The following is an 18466-nucleotide window of genomic DNA, read 5'->3' on the forward strand; positions in this document are numbered from 1 at the left end:
AGTTTTATGCTCTGCCAAATTTTAGCCTGGAGTGACAGCAGAGAAATGAGCATTATAATGAAAGTGCTGACAAACCCTTAGCTGTAATGACGTGAATGGCACAGCTATCACTTGAGTTTGCCGTGTTCTTTACTTTAAATCTTTAATGCTATTTTCTCCTTTTATCCCGTGCTGAGCAGTGGGATTACTCAAGTGGTTTATGGCTTAGAAGTTGTGCAGTTAAGTGAGTTGTTCAGTGGGGTGGAAGGACTCCTCTCTGGGGGCTACCTTCTTCTTTTGAGAGGTGTGGAAAAGTTTAGGATTGGAGAAGGAAAAAGACTGTCAGTGAGACGGTCAATACTTCATTGCCATTCCAGCACTGCCATCAACTTTGAACCTTGAGATCACTCCTTCTAATGACACCTAATTTTGTATGCACTAGTTTGGTAAGGTCAGTGTCCTCTGAGGTGGAAGAAACAGGGCATTTTGTCCTGTAAAGGGGAAAAGAGTGAAGCCTTAAAGAGTGAGAAAACTCACCTCATAGTAAAGTGTCAGTTGATAACGTAGGCATTAATATTTTAGCCTGTAGGTCATTTGAAGCAGGATGTCTGCATTCCTGTGTGTATGGATGCTGCCCAAAACATTTCTGACATTACCACAGCACAAATATGTATGCACTAGCTATGAATCCATACTGAAGTGCTCATTCCCTGTCTACATGGACCTGGTATTGCAGCAATGGAAGTAACCATGCTGTGGAGTTTCCCTTTGATTTCAGTGACAGCAGAAACAAATTTTCAAGACTCTTTTTAGATTAAATCTCTAGCTTTTCTAAAATGGCAGAAGTTGTTTCATCTCGAATATGCACTGGTTTTTTATACTAGACAAGGATTTGGCTCCGAGAATCGCCTCTTCCTGATTCCAGTCAGAAGCAATTAGCATGTGGGTGTATGTGTGGCTCTCTGTGCCATGTGACCAGGTAATGCTAAAGAAGAGGGAACTGTAATCCCTTTAGCTCCACCGTACGTCTTCCCATGGTGACTGAGATTAACAGTCTGTTTATTTGAACAGAGTAAAGTTGGTATGCATATATTAAAAAAGCTAAATCAAGGTGCATGTGCAGAGAGATGTTAACAGCCTACAAACATCCACTGACATGAGCCTCATGAAGCTCAGACCCATTTCCCCATTGAGGAAATGAAATCTTCATCTTTGGACATGGAGAAGACTTGACTGTGCAAGGCCACAAGCAACCTGATCTAAAATGGTTCTGCTCTGAGCAGGGGTTTGAACCAGGTGACTTCAGGGTCCTTTTCAGCTGGTACTGTTCTATGAGTCTAGTCTATTACAAGAAAGATTAGTGGTGAAATCATTGTCCTTTCTATTGTGAATCTGACCCAATCAACTTCCAAACCACTGGGTGCCTAGACCAGCCCAGAAGAAGGTTAATGGCTCTGGAAGGATCACTGAAGAAAGATCCTTCCAATGTGTTATACCAGAAACAGATTAACTCATTGCTGTCAGCAAAGTTAGGGTACAGGCTTTCATTTAATCTCCTATGCTTCCCTGTCAGTATGAGATCTGTGTTTCTCTCATTTTTTACTATGATCTTTGAGTAAAAATGCATATGACTCAAAAGTTCTCCTGCTTTGTCTGAAATCATCCCACTTTGCTTTACTGTATGGAAATGATGCTGATTCACAGAGATTACTGTGTATCATTCCTACCTTTGCTCTCTTTTTCTTTTTTTGCTTTCCACATCTGACAGCATTATATTATGGACCTTGCTCCTTCTTCTCAGGTTCTCTGGATCAGGTATGATTTGGGGAGTTCCTGGAATGGTGCTCCTCAGATGTGGCTGCCCTGGGGAACTGCAAGATGCTTCCCATGAGAAATGGCACAAACTCTCCAGATCATTCTCTCTCTCTAACTCTGCTCTGTCTTTCAAGATTTCACTACCTAAAGAGGGAACACAGACACATTGTCTCTACAACTGTGTGTAACACTTGATTTCTTGAGCTGACAGCTACCACCAGTTATTCATTAGTAGTCTTTTGAGGGACAATGCTCATAGTGAGAACAGCAGCAGTGGGGGTGATATTGATATCATTATTCTCTGAGTCAGGTTTGATTAAAGGAGTAAAAAATCACCACGAGAAGCTTCTGAGAATCAGAATTGCAAACTAGATGATAACAGCCTTCTCTGGGTTATGTCTCACTCCTCAGTTAAAATAGCTCTCTATATTTCTGGGCTCTTTATTGACTACATTCTGCTGGTCATAAAGCATATGCATGAAAGAAAATTTATGGGAAAAGTTCCATTTAACCTTCTTGATTTATTGTGCTTTATCATCATTGTACCCTGGGGCAGATCACAGCAGATAAAGTAAAGGCAGAAATTTTGGGGGTTTATTCTTAACCCACACCTGTGATAGCAGTAAAACTTGTTTTATATCTCAATGCCTCATCTTATCTCCACTTACAATGCAGTGATTTTTATTTATATTAAAGAGGAGGATTAGAAGCTTAGTCCATTCATTTTTGTGAAACATTTTGAAATGTTTAGAAGAAGACAAAGTACAGAGGTTTACTGGTTAGGAGTCTGCTGAGCAGGGTGGCAAAGATAATAAAATCTAGATGTGGGTTTTTTGGAGTGCTTTTCTTGACTCTTGGTTTGCAGTGTGACATAAAGAATTCATGAAGAGTCCTTGGCAGAGCTGTGTAACTGCAGTTATGCAGCACCTTCAGAACAGGTACATGATGATCTCGGTGACTCCTGGGTTAAATAGGCACTGGAGACAGATACACGTATTTTCTTGAGTGTAAAACCAAAGTTATGCAATGACTAGTTAAGACTTGAGTGTTAAGTATTCTGATTTCATTATGAGTGCTCTTTGAGACACAGATATGAGCTGAAGTATAAAAAACACTGATTTGTTGAGTGTCTAGTAAACTTTAAGAAAACTTAAAAACCAGCAGCATAACTATAAATTCTAGATAAATTCTAGATTTTTATCCCTTGTACCACATTCCCAAATAGCTTATGGGAAGTCCAATATGTCAAGGCAAGCAGAAAGCTTTAGAAAACCAAATATATATATATATATATTCTCCTCAAGAACTGACACAGTTTTTCATCTCTGCACACAGAGGCAACATTTGACACTAGGACATTCTGGTATATATGGTAACACATAAATCCAGGTTTGTTCCTACAGACACCTATAGGTGGCTTAGCCAGACAGCCATGGAAGGAAGTGCTCTGCAAAGAGCCAGACAGGTGTGTGATGTGCTCTCAGCCACCTCTGCACAGTGACCTTGCCCTGGCAGCCTCCTTGTCATTGGATGCGCAGGGAAAACTGCAAATCCATTTTCAGAGGGACTATGGCAGAGACCTGTGGAAGGCAACAGTCCTTTCATCTGGCCCTCTGTCTTGGGGCTTACCAACTTTGGTGCTCTTTAAACTTGTCCTAACTAATTTAGCTCATTTCACTTCTCCCCCCAAATGTATCCATCAAATCATCAGCAAGCCTAGCATTCTATTCTGAGAATTCTTTTCCTGCAGACTTTCCTATGGAGAACTAGCATGTATCTTGCGGGGAGGAACAAGTGTGTTGATGTCTGACACATTACATTTCCTTCTGTATTTGCCCTTCTTTTGTGTGCAGCAAAAGGCTAAAAATTGTTGAGGATATTTGTTGCTTGTCACTCTTACTTGTATGTGAACATACACATACAGCCTTATGTGGGGACATGGGAACTTTGAATTTTAAAACAGTAAGAAAAGGTTTTATATCCTTGTTTATCCTCTAGGCACTGTGCTCTCACTTCTCTTATGATACTCATGGGAAAGAAGCTTATTAATGGCTGGTTCAATAGACTTGTTAAAAGATTTTCTTTATAATAAAAGAAAAATACTACCTTTTTGAAATTCCATCATTCAATGAAATTACATCACTGATTTAGTCTTTATTTTCCATATGACTAAGCATCTCATTTTTATACAGAATAAAAATTCTTGTCAAGAGAAATTGTCAAGAAAAATTGGTCACAGTTCAGATGTTTTCTAACAAGACATCAGCTGCATCATTAGGATGGTTTTCCTCTAAGCTGAGCATCAGCTTATATGAGAAAGAAGTGATTTGCTGAGCTCCACATTCTTCCTCCCTCTCCGATCTGCATATTGTGCTCCATTGCTGTGGTACATTAATTCTCTTGTGACCCAGCCATTCATAAATTAGCTCTCATCATCACTGCAGAGAGCACAGAATTGCAATTTAGTGAGGGATGGATCCTGTAGGTCAGCCCACTGTTTCCTCACTGGGATGAGATTGAGATGTGCTCGTGAAGGAATGGGGGAAACCAGTGGCAATCAGGTTTGAAACTCTTCTGTCTGTCCAGTGAAGACCTGTATCCTTATTTAGGGGCATTTCTTCCAAGGAAAAGCCATCCTGTACTTCTCCCCATGGATTTCAGTGAAAAACAACAGAAAAAGCATCCTTATTGTTCAGAGCATTTAATTTTTACAAGTATATATTTGATAAGTGAGAAACAATCTATGTATTTGTTCTTGTAGCTTGAAATTAAATACATGAGTGTTATCTCAAACGTTCACAAGTTAAATACAGTTGCATGACAAAATTTGTTTTCAGGATCTTTTTCTGGTTTATGAGAATCAGACTCATATTTGCTTCACTTTCAAACCCAGACTTGGTTACTGCTTTTTCCCTGCATAAAGCCTTGTAATGTCGTGGCAGGTCATGTATTTACAGACACACCTCCTTCTCAGACGATGCAGGCAGATGAAGGTAATTTAGTAATTTCATAGAGATAAATCTTCACCCAACTATTTGCCTTCTGAAATATAATCCCTCCCATTTTTATGTTTAGAAGGTCATTTAATAAATTCTTTGCTGACCTTGTCTGTTCTTATGGCTACCAGATCCCTTGTCATGCTGTGCACTGTATGCCATGTGCAAAGGAGCTTGGAATGCTGTGTTGTGTTCACACAAGTAGTGTGGACTTTTTGGCTCAACTTTAAGGGAATAAACCCACATCAGTTTCCTAATGCTGCCATACTTTAATATAAAATGCTTAGTGCTTCATGTTTGAGAAAATGTAAAGGTTTGAACCTTGGTTTTATTTTTATACCCATTTTATAGTATTCTCACTGAAATTCCCACCGAACGTGATGGCTCAGCTCTCAAGTCACTCTTATGCTCCTGGGCCATAAGAGTGGAAATGTATTTTGACAATGCCATTCAAGCCATACAGTAACTTACAAATCCCAGCTGACAAACATCTGTTTCTTTTCTCTGTGGAACTTTGCTTTGCTAGTGTGTGTTGATGGCTGGACACACAAATGTAATCCCTGAGCAGCCAATAACAAAAAAGGATTATTTTATACATTTATTTCTTACACACAGTGAATCTTTCAGTGCCATTGTTCATAGTGATGGGTTGTGGTCACTCTCCTGCACAAGTGAGAGTCAATCTCTTGGAAAATAAAATTCTTCAAGAGTTTTGCACATTTTTTATGAACAGCAGCTTTATTCAGGCCAGGCAATAATTTCATCAGTTGAGCTCAAAAAACATCTCAGGGAACCTTCTGAGGCATCCCTCTAAGGCAGTTAAGAAAAGTTTAATTCTTAGGACTTCTGCACAGCTTTGCAGATTGTATTTCCATTCCAGACTAATGTGCAGGGTGAGCTCCAAGTCAAATGTCTGTTGGGATTTTAAGCCCAGTTCTTAACTCAGTTCAGAATTAGGACAAGTGAAAATGGCCAGTTCTCAGACTGGCCTCACTGATGTTGAAGTTACTCACAAGTTTCTCATGAACTCCTAGTCCAGATAAAACCTGGTACGAGCTGTGCTAAGGAAAAACGTTTAGTTTCTTCAATAAAAGTTTCTCTTTTCTGGACATGGACCAATGTTCAGAGAACCAAATGGAAGAAAGAATTTCCTTGTGGTAACTAAACATTAGAGTCACACACACACACCGAGGTGCCAGTTGTACCTGCTGTTGTGAATGCATTTTGAGGAATGACCTGAAAATAACCACAAATGACTAGACTGGAGTTGAGAGGCAGGAAAAATAAGCAGTTATTTAACTTTTCTAAAACCATTTAATAGCTAACAAAAGTTCACTCATCTGTGTGCCTTTATCTGTGAGACATTTTTGTGTTGAGATTTGGCTGTATGATAACATGGGTTATTTTCTCCTTCACACTCCTTTACACTCAGTATTGTCAAATACACACAAACTAAATGAGAATCTTGTTTAGTTTGAGAAAGAGTAGAAAAAGATAATGGAAAACACATAGACAACATCTATTTTAATAATACTCCAAAATTATTAGATATAATAGATACTAATTAAGAGATGATGGAGAATTTAAACCCTGCAATTTTGGGTTAATTCCCAGATTTAAATAACTGCTGTCAGTGGGAAAGAGCTGAAGTTGTATTCAGACGGCAGAGGTTGCTTGGTGGGACATCCCTGTGTTTGAAAGAGGAAAATATAGCCACAGCAATTCTAAAATTAAAGGCATAGTAGACTGATCATCCCTATTTGGCATCCACTTTGATAACCCTTTTCACACTGATTGACTACCTAACATATATGAAACTATTTTTTGGAGAAAGGAGTGTTCATGGTGTGTAAAATTGCCAGAAAGAGACTCTTAAGGTACTAATAGAATTGTTTAGTCAAATTTTATTATTCCTGTACATATTTAAGTGCTTTCTGTCTAGGCCTATTTCTAAGGTTTTATTACTTCACTTTTTTGGTACTAAATAACATTTATGAAAAAATGATGGGAAGCTCAATGGTTGCTTCCTTTTTCCTCAGATTTTTCTTGAATTTGTGTAGCAAAAAGCTTTTTCTAAAAGATGCCTTCAGGAAAACGTCTTTTATTTCCTCTGCAAAGGTATAGTGCTGTGACCACTAAAATGTGAGTTTGGAAATGAGAGTAGGCAGTAGCAGATGAAGTAGCATTACAGCTGTTTTGGGAACAGGAAAAAGGTGTGGACACAAAACAACAATTTGCTACTTTTTGGAAATCACTATTATTGTGATTGTTTCAGGAGTAAAAGAAATTAAACACATATCATAGTTATATATGAAGAGTCTGTTTCTAGGCAGTTTTGCAGTGCATGTGTGGCCATAATTTTGATGAAAATTGGATTTTAACATTAGAAAAGTACAGTAGGTGTAATAAACACATAGCATGTGATCTTTTGAAAATCAATTTAACTTAGCTCAGCATTAATGTGCACAGATGTATTAGTTTGTGTCTTCAGCACTGGGAGTGAAGTGGCTGATTTACACACCAAAGGAGAATGTCCCAGCTCACTGTCATATGACATCGTTCCCTCTCTTTCAATGCATTTTTAAATTGTAAATCCTGCTGCCTCTGAACTGCTGACACAGAGTCTCCAGCAAAGCCACGAGCCACACCTTTAGCTGCAGGCACCTGCAAAACCCCATTCATATTCTGACTTCCAGAGCTGGGAAAAAAATTACTTCTGAGGCACCTGCCCCAAATGAATTAGGCAATCACAGTAAACCCAGGAGAACTTTAGAGAAAGTAATTAAAAAAAAAAGAAGACAAAGAGTAAATAAAGTATAATGCAGTGTAGGTACTCTGTAAATAAATCATTCATGAGTAAAGTACAAAACCTGCAAACCTACGGAAGTCAAAAGGATTTTGTAACAAGCTCACCCAACTGAAGGATCAGAGGGTGCTCTGAAGAAGGTCTCTGCCTTTGAGATGGAAACCCCTTCAACAACGGCAATTCAACATGAGAGAAATACCTTCCCACAGCAAAGCTCTTACTACCTTTTCACAAATGCAAAGTTGCTTTAACCTAACAGAGCACACAGACACAGGTATTTTATCACTTGAGGTTGGGCTTTTTTATGCTAATGCTGATAATTCTCTTGCTTCTTGCCTCTAATGCTTTGTAGCTCTTCTACTTCCCTCAGCTGAGCTGAATGAAACGCTGTCAGCTCGAGACTGTGTGCCCTGAGTTACACCGGGAGCTTCTGTGGGCAGGTCTAAATTACTTTGAGGAGTTCCTCATGTTGTCTTACATGCTTGGCTTTTGTAATAGGAATCTGTTGCTGTACCAGAGTCTCACAGACTGAGGCAAATAGTTGATTGCTCAGCTGAAATGAAATGATTCAATGTAAAGGAGAAAAATTCTATTGCATCTTTCTAGGGGGAGCTCTGTTCAAGAACTGACCCTTTTTCTCTGGATGTTTTTGAATACTTTCTATAAAAGATCTAGGACTTGTGCTTTCTAGAAGATAAATATGTCTTCCTGTAATGAAGCATAACATTTCTCTTGAGATACTAATGCATTAATACAATGCAAAGGAAGGTCTATCAGACTTGCTGCATTTCCTATACTGATCTCTTTTTTTCCCCTGATTTTTCTTCTTAATTTGTGACATTACTAAGTTTATTTATTTTCTGAAACTCAAAGTACAAACCAATGGAATTAATGTTCAGTTCAAAGAAGAAATTTCAGTTCCTTTTATAAAAATGACACAATCCTACCTACCCACTAATAGTCTTTCCTGTCTCCAGTAATAGCACCTGAACATGTGATACCTGAACCATTAATTTGTGCCTTGAAAAGGTGTTAAAAGAATGATCATCACTTAACAGTGATTCCACATGACAGTATATAAAGTATGGAGCTGTAGATTTTAAGCCCATTAGAGACTATTGTGACTGTCTATTTTGATTTATGTAATTTTCTGAATGAATCATTGTAGCATGTCCAACAGCTATGACTGAAAGAGAACTGAGCCTTTAGGAAAATATTCCATGGTGCAAAGTCCTTTGCAGGCCCAGTTTATACTTTCTTCATAAGGTACATCAGAAAATGCTTCATACATTGGATAACACACTGATATCATCCTCTTTTAGCTATCAAAAGGTCATGTCAAAGCCATAAAGAAATCTAAATATAATGTATTAATGAGGTTATTTTATGAAAACATTTCTCAGTCTCAAAGGAAAAAAAGGGTCAAGGTGGTCTGAAAGATTTATTTTCCATTGTCCTATGCCAACTTGTATGCATTATATTACCTTCCTTACTTACTATTGCTTAAAAATTCCAGTGCTGGCTTTTTTATTATTTTGCCCAGGATCTCTGTCAGGCTGACAGACATATAATTACTTTGGTCCTTCAATTTTCACTGTTCAGATTTGGCACAATTCACCTTTCTTTCCATCAAGCTGAATTTTAGTATTGAGTTCTCCTTCCAAGCTGGGAGACTGTCCTTGGAATATTTAAAAATAATATCTGAGACTGTATTGTTCTCATCATGAAAACACAAGCATATGTCATTGAGAAATAAAAATGTTTTCTAAATAATTAAGCTTTATTTCTTAAAAGAAAACCCTGTAGCAGTGGAGAATGACTTAAAATATGACTTACTTAATGAATGACTTCAAATCACTTTCTTTTTTGGTAAGAACTAACTTGGCTGCAGGAAGAATTTGAACACGACTTCTCTTGAAGTGCTTGATTCAGTGGTGAGTGAACAGAGGATGATTTTGAGGCACTGGAATTTCTGCACACAGGAGTGCAAGTTGGGTGATAGGTTCTATTACTACTTGAAGGTTTATTGTGGTTTATTTAGAGGTCGAATGATGGCACGTTAAAACGAACTATTTTGCTAGTTATTAATAATTTGCAAAGGCAAATTAATCTTCAGGAGAACTCAAAACCACCATAGGTTAATCACTGATTCAGAATAGCCCTTTGAGAGAGAATTCTGGTTTATCAAAGTACTGCACTGCATTTTTAAATATAAAAGAAGTAAAAGACACTTGGGGACTTCTCTGGAATGGCCACATTAATTCTTTCTTTGTTGCAGATGCAGCAACAAAATATAATAAAATATTGATTTTAGTAGTGCTTAAAGTAAATATATCATCCTGAATTGTGAGTAAAGTCTTTATGCTATTAAAAGAGGAAAAGGAAATACATTGTTGAGGAAACTTTTTAAAATAAATGTGCTAGTCTCAGATTTCTCTGTAGACCTCTAGACAACTGCTACTTTAATACTTTATTCTCCATACTAATAGTAGGTGATGATTAAAACTAAGCCCTAATGTTTCTCCTGGCTGCAACTTCCCTGTCAAAGTACCATGATTTGAAGACCTTTTTTCCATTAAAAAATATGTTATTCAACACAGCGTACTTTCCTGAAGATTTGTTGGTTTATCTTTACAAATCTTATTCTACTTCCATGCCCATTTTGTTGTCTTTTAATTACCGTACTTCAATAGCACTACATAATTTCCCACCTTTAATGTTATAGAGATATTTCCCTTCGTCCTTCCTTTTTTACTTGAAAAAGTAATTGAAATGTGCCATTTAAATCTCTTTAGATAATAAGTTTTTACATGGTTTATTTTATTTATAACTACTTTTAGGAATGATTCTATTGTGAACCATAGGATCAAGATGTATTTTATATCATGTAGAATCTTTCACAACAAAACTTATGGAACATGTTCTTTGATAAAAATAAGACTATTAAAAACATGAATCTGAATTCTGCCTCCTTGTTCACTGCACTGTCACTGACGTGCTGTTTCATATCAGTGAGTTCTCTTTCATTTAATCTTCGTTACCTTGATGGAATACTTCCTGCAGCAGAAAGTTCAGTCCTAACACTATATAAATTAGCAGCAGAGCTCCCTCTGGTTTCAGTAATTCCATGATTTTATCCTAAGTGAATAACCTTTCCTGATGTTGATACAATCAATATAAAGGAAGGAAAGCTACTGGTTTGGGGTGCCCACGAATGATCCGATTGATGGCAATCAACATCCGGCCTAATACAGACAATTACTGTTGTGCTCAGATGGGATGCAAACCTCCAGAAATCTTGTTCTTTGTTTCAGAAGCACACACAGAAACCTTCGTGCTGTCACTGCAAGGGTGAGTTCTGGCCTGATGGAATTGGTGCATTCCAGGGCGTTTTGCCTGCTTGCTCCTGCAAAACACTTGGCTCTGAGTTCTGCCTTGCCTGTGATTGCTCTGTAAAGCAATTAGCTAACTAGCCTTGTTCTTACAGCTATGCTGACATCAGCAGGGATGGTGGTGGTGGCCAGAGAGTTTTGGCATGGATCTCTTTAATGTAATGTTATCAACAGAGCATCCATAGTGGCTTTGGTACAGCCTGAAACATGGGGCAGTGTGGGGTGTTGGGGAAGGGCAGTCAGGAGGTAAGAAGCATGTCCGGAGACACTTATAGCAAGCAGCATTCAACGGCATAAAGGTGAAAACCCACAAAGTTGTTTGAATGTGCATTCAGAAAGTCAGGTAGCTACAGAGAAAAAGCAATGCAAGTTGCATAGTGGTGAGTTTATTTAGTGTGCAAAATTTGGGCAGAAGTATTCTGAATCTGATGAAAAGAATAGTTGGACAAAATGTATTTTGCAGCCCATTTTGGCAGTTCTTAGGCTAAACAACCTCTTCAGGGCAGAAAATGTATTAATTAATCATAGAAACCGAACAATGTTACTGCATGTTTGGGTGTGGAGAAGCCAAAAAGGCACTACCTTCTCTCTTTTAATCTGGTTGACTAAATTACTTACTTGATATTTAAAAGGTTTAATTAAACTAATGTTAAATGATAAAAAAACTTACATTCTTCAATTTTATCTGTTAATATCTTGTGAATCTAAGAGGGTCAGTGAGTTCCTTCCTTCATGTAGATAAATGTAAGGCCAGTGATCGGATGCAGGATGGACCTGATGACCTTTCATGTAAAAAGCAAAGAGAATATAAAGTGAATACCCTGATGTGAAGATCTTTCAGGTTTGGGGTTGTTTTATGATGCTGAAAAGGGGCTCATGACTGATCCTGAAACAGCCTTTCTTTCAGATCTGCCATCAGATTTCACTAAGATTTCTGCTGAGGTTATGGGTCCTGCTGCTCTCCATTGATTCTGCCCAGGGAGTGAGCCACTGGTTTCTGTGTGTGTGTGTGTGGTGTGTTGACAGAAATGAGGGGGATATTGCAAGTGGTTGTCTCAGATTGATTTTTCTTCTTTTCAAAGTAAAGTTGAAAAATGAAGTTTGAAACATCCTATATTTGCAAAGGTTTTCCCACTGTGGATTGCTATGAAACACTTTCTATTTCTTCCTGATGCTATACCTGGTTACTGATCTTATGCTTTAATATCAGTAGGATCAGTCTGGACACTCGGGTTATAATGACTCATCTCTGCTTTCCTGGCTCTCTCAGAAGGCTGGAGTAACCTTCAGTTATTTTTTGTGTTCATCTTGAGCTCTTTCTGCAAAATCACTGTTAAAGGGTCACTGTTTGAAATTTTCTTTCAAGTATATTTGTCACAAATAATGTAGCCTCACAGCTTCCCTGTCTTATTTGTTATTCTAGGTGGCACAAAGGTTATAGCTTATATTTTTGGTCTTAAAATCTTTTTTATACAGTGTCCTGCTCTGGTAGATGTGTTCTTTTTTCTGGCATTTCAATTTACTGCATGGATATTGAACAGAAGTGGGCATTTACATTTCTGGCTTTATCCTGTTGTTTTGTTAAGTCCTCTCATGCACAGTTTCTGTTAACAGGTCAGTAGCTAACTCCTTGTTGATCTTCACATCACTTAAATATTTTGAGATCTTTTACTGTTTTTCTTTTCAATCTCCTCACTTTGGCAGCCTTACATGGTGCTGTTGTTGAGTTTGGGTTTTTTTTACAGCCTTTCAGTTCCAGTTCATAATTCTCTTAATCCTCTTCAGATTTCATGTTCTTACGTATGTCATATAACTTCTATTTTTCCTCAAGAGCTCTTTTGACACTCTTAGTCACCCACATCAGTCTTATTCTTCTTTTATGCCTAGAATAGCTGATCTTTCTCATGCTCTCGCAATCCCTTGTCCTCCTTTTCTTGCCCCACCTCCTGGTTTGTTCGTTATTTAGCCCTGGATGTGGCTGGATTGAAAGAAATACGAGATCTCATGGAAGTCAATGATATTGAAGTGTCTGCCTATTTAGGGGAAGCATTGATGTTTAGCTTCAGTGGTTCTGAGTCAGCCTTTGCCCCCAGGCCGCTGCTGCATTGCTGGCTCATTTGCACAGCAGAGAAGGTGGTGCTTGGTGATGCAACAGGCACAGACTGAAGATACAGATTCTGCTTGCCAAAAAGGATGCTTAGGCAAAGGTGAAAAATAAATTGCTGCGTTTTTCAGATAATGTGCTGAATTTCTAGGAAGCCAAAAAAAGCCCTGCTGTAGAGGATATCAGCTAATGCGCTTGGGAAACATGGAATCTGGTTTTACAGTGGGCACTCCTCCACCAGAGGCAAGATCTAATCCATTTTATATATACACACTCCAATCCCAACCTTCATATTTGAATATCATTTAACTAGTGTTTCTGAAGAAGTTGTAACATTGTAATACTGTATCTGAAAACAAATTTAGATTTGAAGGATGGGGAAAAAGAATATTTTACCTGTGTTTACAGCGCAGACTCATGACAAAAATCCAGCCAAATGAAGAAACATTTCTGTTTGGTTTTATATAGCTTGATTCCCCCGGTTTTCTAAGTAGTCTAACAGCTCATTATTCTAAAGAATAGGCTCACAGCCCCCCTTTTTTGAAGTCCCTGTTCCACTTGCTCTCTCCAGAGTTCTGGAGCTCTCCCTCCTAGGCCCCGCAGCCCCATCCCTCACTGCCACAAAGGAGGAACAGTTAACGCCTCATTGCAGTGCGCTACTCCCTGAACAGAGTGAGTGTGGGGGTGTGTGTTGTGTGCACCGCAGCACCTGCGCCCCCAGGTGAGACACTGCCCAGGAGTACCGGCAGCAGGGAAGGCAGCATTAGCCACCTTTCCTTGATACTAAAAGTAATAAAAGATGTGCAGTCATTTTCCCCGCCCTTGTTGTCAAAACCACCTGAAATATTTGAGATCTTTTTTCTCCTTTCCACTCTGGAAGAAAACTTCCAAATACAACTTGTTCTTCAATTAGAATTGCTCTGTGGAGAGTTGATTCCACTGATGGAAAGAGGTACTTTGCAGATATCTTTACATTGTGGCAATCCAGGATGAAATTTAGGGGTGAGTCTAATATCTGACATTCTTTAATTTACCTTGGAGACTCTTCAAGTATATACCTGACTGCACGATGGTAAGAAACTGTATCATTAGCCAGGGATCTCCTTGGCAAAGGTCATGATCATTTGCAGTTCTGAGGGTCCTCTGAGACATCAAAATTTCAAAAATACTGATAGTTGAGAAAAAGTCTTTGCCAGGATTTTTAAAATAATGGTGTTTTCCAACTTTGTTTCAATTTTTAAAAATATTTTTGCTGGGATTTATGGGAGACTGTGTAAGATACAAGGTGTGGTTGTAATGTGCCCACATTGTGTGACTCTAAATGGAGTTTTGTATTCATGGGACACTCAAATGTTTTTTATATTACGAGGTACCTCTATTAGCTCTGAGGGGATATACTAAGAATGATTCCTCTCTCATCAAGTGTTGTTTTACCCACTGTATTGTATACAAAGTAGGTCAAAATGTGCACAGCTATGCAGAGCCCTTAAACCTAAATCAACTTAATCTAAATTGAACTTCTAAGTGAGATTCACCATTTGGTTTGTTTACAATTTTCCAAATTCAGTATGAGACAAGAGGAAGCAATCTGTATCTTTAGAGAATTAAAATATGCCCATAAATTAGCTCAATCACTGACCTTTGTAGAGAACAAAATAAAAAAAATCCTCATCTACTCAATCAGCCAAAAGCTGGATATAAATTTTGAGATTGTACTCTATGTTGTTGGGTTTGTTTGTGTGTGTGGTTTTTTTAACCATGTATTTATATGGAACAGCAAACACAGATTATGCCTTAGTAATTTTTATGGCTTCAGCATCTGTCTCTTTGCTTTTATTTACATATTTTCATAGCCATAATCTCTAGTTTCTTATTTGATGATGCAAACGTTTCAGACATAGAAATGGATAAAAATCTTACCAAATCTAGTGAGAGTCATTTTCAGGAATAATCCCTTTATTTCACAGGAAATAAAGACCCTGGGGAGAAAAACCCCCACAAAAACAAACAAAGCAAACAAACCAACCCAAGCATCGTGCATATTAAATGACTGATGATATTAGTGGCCAACGCTTTCATGGCTGGCTTTCTGCGTAGGGGAATGCTTGGAGAATTGCTCTACAGTAACAAGCTGGAAAAGTACCAAGACATAATCCACTTGAACCTAAGTTTTATTTTTTTCTTGCAGAATGGATCTTTATCGTGTTTAAATAGCAGAGGATGTTGACAAGTCTGTCAGCTGTCTCAACGCAATACCCATATTGGGATACCCCCATTCATTGGGAAATGACACCCTATTTTGGGACATGAGTTCCACAGTCACTGAAAGCAGCTTTACACTCAAGTTCAAAGCTGTAAGTGAACTGCATCAACAAGCCAACTGTGTGAGGCAGGTGATTATAAATTATTGAGATTTGGCTGCACTCACTGATTTTCAATTAGCTTCAAGGGCATGCAGAAGAAAGCAAAAGTGTGGCAGCATTTGTTAGTTGTTTTAGAAATATTAATATGATGCAAAACTGGAATATTTCCATTAAATTAAACACATCAGAGCACATCCTCATTTGATGTACTTGGGCTATGGTGTCTCTGATGAAAAAAACCCAATCCCCAAATCCTTTAAGTAACAAGGCATATTTCACAAGCACCTTTTGATAATTGCACCTGCTTGCTGAAAAGCATAAAGAGGGGAGTCTGTTCTGTTGTAAAAGAACTTTGTTACTTGTATCTTCTCTGTTACTGATTGAAAGCTCTTCTGTTGCCTTGTCTGTTACTGGTGTGATCCCTCAGCGCTTTTCTATAGGGATTTGGTTCCCCAGTCTATTAAGCTGGTCTTTATGTTGTCAAGAGCTACACAGTAAAGTCTTATGATATGAAAGGATATTTACTTTGCTTCCTTGTTTATGCATTTGTCCTTTCAAACTCTTTGAACTCCAGTGAAAGCATCATTGCAGAGGTTTGACCTAACATGGTTCTGTGTTTTGTTGAACGTCGTCACAAAACCAGGAAGAAAAATTCTTGGTAGGGTAGAAATCTGGATATCTTACTACAGAGAGACAGGCAAAGGAATTTCTGATTAATATACAACTCATAAATGTGTTTAGATACTCATAAAAACAAAGGCTGAACATTTATACAAGGTGTTAATGTTAAAGCCGAAGATGGGATCTTCATGTGATAGTCCCTGTTTTACCTAGTGAGGCACTTTGAGGACTCTGGTCATATCATTTCTGTTGAGATTATACCACACTTCCTAAATTATTTAGCCGCAATCCTTTACTTCTGTGAGTAGTGCAGCTCATTGAATCTACTTGTAAGAATGCCAGATTTTAAAGAATAATTACCTTAAACTCATGCTACAGAGCTGAAAAGCTAGACTTGTGTTTCACTTCCGTAGGAGTTTATACTTGTTTTCCCCACTCTCTAATGCAGTTACTGTCACTCTCCCCTCATTCTATAGGCCTGTGATTTTTTTCTTGTCTGTGGCTCCTGTTTCAGTGTGGGGTGCCTGCACCAACAAAGAGACATGACTACATTTTCTCCAGTAGGTACCAATTAGCACAGGGAGAAAGCTTTCTTCTTACACTTGTTAGCTGCCCCTTACTCTAAAAGTAGTTTGTGCCTCCTTCTAGAACTACTTATTGTGAGACAGGTAAGGGCAAATCCTGCATGCTTTGGCTGCAGTAAAAAATTTCCTTCCAACAAAATAACTTTGGAATACATTTTGTGTCATATCCATTGCTGAAAACAATTAGTTAATTAGTTGAAAAGATAAGATATTTACCTTCAGTTTCTTGCTGTGAGTGTAGGCTGTCTCACACACTGAGGTAGTCCATATTCCTGCAAAAGCAAGAATGGATCATGTGAAACTGTGTCATTATACAGCCCCAGAATGAAGTAGGACATTTCTTGACCTTGGTGAGCCCAACTGTGCAGCTGTAGTCTTCTTCAAGAGCTGCTTATGACAAGGAATGTAGTAATTTAAAAAATCTATTTGGGAAAGGCTCTACACAGAAATTTTCTGAATTCAAGTTACCCGAATCTTCCAAGAAAGAAACATTTTTTGAACCCCAAGTAGTGTGTTATGTTTAGTAACTGACGAATTTGATCACTAACCTGAGAATGTGACTTCTCTGTACTCTGCTACATGTAAAACCCCATGAATTTTTACATATTCCCTACTATCTCTGCCAGTTTGTTAATATTTAGTACAGAGTTAATGAATTTTACTTGTTCTGGCAAAATTACTTCCCAGATGGCACAGCAGAAAGTTGGTTTAAAAGTGAGTTTACATTTGAGAAGATACATTTGGGCTTTATAGGAGAAATCAAAGGGCTTCTGCAGGAAGAGCAAGGACTATTGCCCAGGGGCGTATTTTCACTTGGACTGGGCTCTCCTTGGATGCAGCGCCCGGGGCACCTCCTGTGGGCTGTGGTGGGAGAAGTTGCGGGGCTGGAATTCCCACTTGGCGCTGTCGGACCAGCCGCCCCCTCTGGCTCTTTCTCCCGCAGTCGCTGTGGGAGAGCCCCCGCACAACTGTGTTTGCTTGTCTAAAGTCTGAGCAGTTTTTAGTCGTCTTCCAGCCTCCAGTGGGGTTTTGAAACTCCGTCACAAGCCACCAGCAGAACGTTCTGCAGAACCTGGAGTGTGGCTTGTATTTATAAAAGTTATTTGTTTGCATGAGGCACATGTGCTGATACTGTGAGTCATCCATCTATTTCACTGTGACATTTTCAAGCACAATTATGTGTAGTGGAATTTTTTTGGTAGCTGGCTATGTTGCCCATCTGTGAAATCATCATTCTACCAAGCACTAAAAATAGAGATGAAACTCTTGAGAGAAAATTTTGAATCTACTTAAATGACAGTTTGAAATGTGTCCCTGCAGTCAACAGTTTAAATATTTTCTATCCTAAATATGGATACTCTAAATTTAAGGTGATGTAGTCCTGCTGTCACCATTTCAATTCACCTTGCTAGCACAGTAATATGGTTGGAAATAATTTCTGGCTAGAAACCCAGTCTGGTGCCCACCAAAGCCAAATCACTTGGTCCCAAATGACTGTGACTGGTGTGGGTGTGCAAGAGCTCTGGGAGCTGGAAAATACACTGGTTGGAAAGTATTTATTAATAAGAGGGGATTACTGGGGGAAAATGCGAAGACAATCCATGACTGTAGATCAGAGAGGAACAAGGAGATTATTTCTTGATTTTGAATACTAGAAAATGAAGCTTTGAGATAAAGAACAACAGAATATTCAGTAACTTTTAATTGGCTGTATTTTCAGTCAAGGCAAGTTAGTGAAAAGATAAGGTAAACAGTGAAAATAGTGAAGAACTACAGCTAGGAGAAGGAACTGCTGAAAGAATATAA

The sequence above is a fragment of the Pithys albifrons genome, chromosome 3 (genome assembly GCF_047495875.1).
Source record: "Pithys albifrons albifrons isolate INPA30051 chromosome 3, PitAlb_v1, whole genome shotgun sequence".
Lineage (NCBI taxonomy): Eukaryota > Metazoa > Chordata > Aves > Passeriformes > Thamnophilidae > Pithys > Pithys albifrons.